Source organism: Sphaeroforma arctica (assembly GCF_001186125.1).
Source record: "Sphaeroforma arctica JP610 unplaced genomic scaffold supercont1.6532, whole genome shotgun sequence".
In the NCBI taxonomy this organism is placed as follows: Eukaryota; class Ichthyosporea; order Ichthyophonida; genus Sphaeroforma; species Sphaeroforma arctica.
Genome location: NW_014034026.1, coordinates 1 through 1,630, shown reverse-complemented (window position 1 = coordinate 1,630; position 1,630 = coordinate 1). Strand labels below are relative to the sequence as shown.

At 40.4% G+C, this 1,630-nt stretch overlaps 1 pseudogene across 1 annotated transcript; it reads left to right on the top strand.

Moving 5' to 3' along the window:
- Positions 1 to 525: 525 nt before the first annotated feature.
- Positions 526 to 1,302, top strand: SARC_15676 (hypothetical protein; annotated as a pseudogene; the record flags this gene model as incomplete). Its single annotated transcript has 2 exons — positions 526 to 664; positions 1,179 to 1,302.
- Between the last annotated feature and the right edge of the window lie 328 nt (positions 1,303 to 1,630).

The window sequence follows — 1,630 nt, the reverse complement described above, 5'->3', positions numbered from 1 at the left end:
TGTATGTAGGTATGTATACAAGTAGGCAAGTTCGTATTTATGTATATATGCATATATGTATATATACATGTGTTTATTTGTATTTGTATATACATATACATACATATTTGTGTACGTTTGTATATATACACGCGTCTACGTAGATGATGTTCTGGTTTAATGTGTTGCATCGAGTCTTGGTTCTATGTATATAGAAGCACATGAATACATTGATTCTAATTACAGTGCGACGCCTGTAGGCTCAGCTGATAGAAATTATTTGATTGGCAAATAGATTGGAATAGCCGTTCAGCCGTATAGTTTACTAGCAGTTATTTTCTCTCGAGATGTACGAAGACTATATTTACACTGTATTTGTTCTCGATAGACTACCGTGTGCTATCAATTTATTTCAATAGAACTACCTCCAGCTACTTGATGAACACTCAGAAGTCATTTCTTTTGTAGTATATACCTAAGAACAATAAAATCATACGCACATAAATATTTTTGCAGACTCCCGGAAGGAAGACTAGAGCGAAATGGAATCATCTTTGACACACAGAACCGTAACAACCACTCCGTCACATGGTACCAGAAGGTTATGGGGACGTACTACTCCACTATGTCCTTCCGAGACTTTCCCTTTGACTCACAGGCTCTGAAAGTGACGATTACCGGAGAGGTATGATAAGCGGGTGATCTCTTGCAAACATGTACACTTGCGAGTATCTACATACGTTGTACCTACATTAGTATTTGCAGGGATATGTCCACTCATTTGTACTTAGACCAGGCGTATGCATATAGACTCTCACGCTGAATGTGACCGTGTACCGACATACTGATTAATATCTATCGGCACGGCAATTTCACTTGTACTGCAAAAAGTGAATACGCGCATATTACATACGCACACGATTTTCGCGGTCTCGCCTTGCTGCACATACTAATTTGAACATGCTCATGTGAAAATCACGCATGTACCTTGGTTTTAGATTGTCTGATGCCAGCCGTGGAGGAAAAATATGAAGTCGTTTTTTCTTTATACGCCATATTGCAAATGTGTGCACGGACAGATGGTAGCGCTTTCTCGGGCGGGGGTTCTTTCTTTCGAATTCAGTAGTTACCCGTGTACCAGAGATCTCTGATGGATTGTCTATCTCAACCGCGCGTTTTGGTGTTATCATATACTTTAGGTGGGGTGGAATCTTACGTTCCTAGCGTCGCAGTCAGGCGTATTGAACGTTGATATGGAGCTCATCGGGGACGACGTCACAGGATGGAAGTTCAAAAGTCTGGATTTATATCCCTGGAAGGTAAGAAAACACACCCATTGATGTACCGTATGTATAGACCGTTTCGAAGTTTTGCAGTCTCTGGTGGCGGTGGTGTGGTTACCTGCAGAGGAGGGTTTCCGATAAGTGATGTTAGATCGGGCACAAGAAACGTTTATGTATATGGGCTCAGTTTATGTGCATCAATACATATAGGTGCAACTATCCAGAAGTTTCATATATACTTATGCACACATGTGTACCTGCTCATAGATTTTAACATACATACATATACATACAAATGTATTTGCTCATATTTGCATATATACATGTGCACACATGTGCACCTGCTCATAGCAGTTCACACACACACA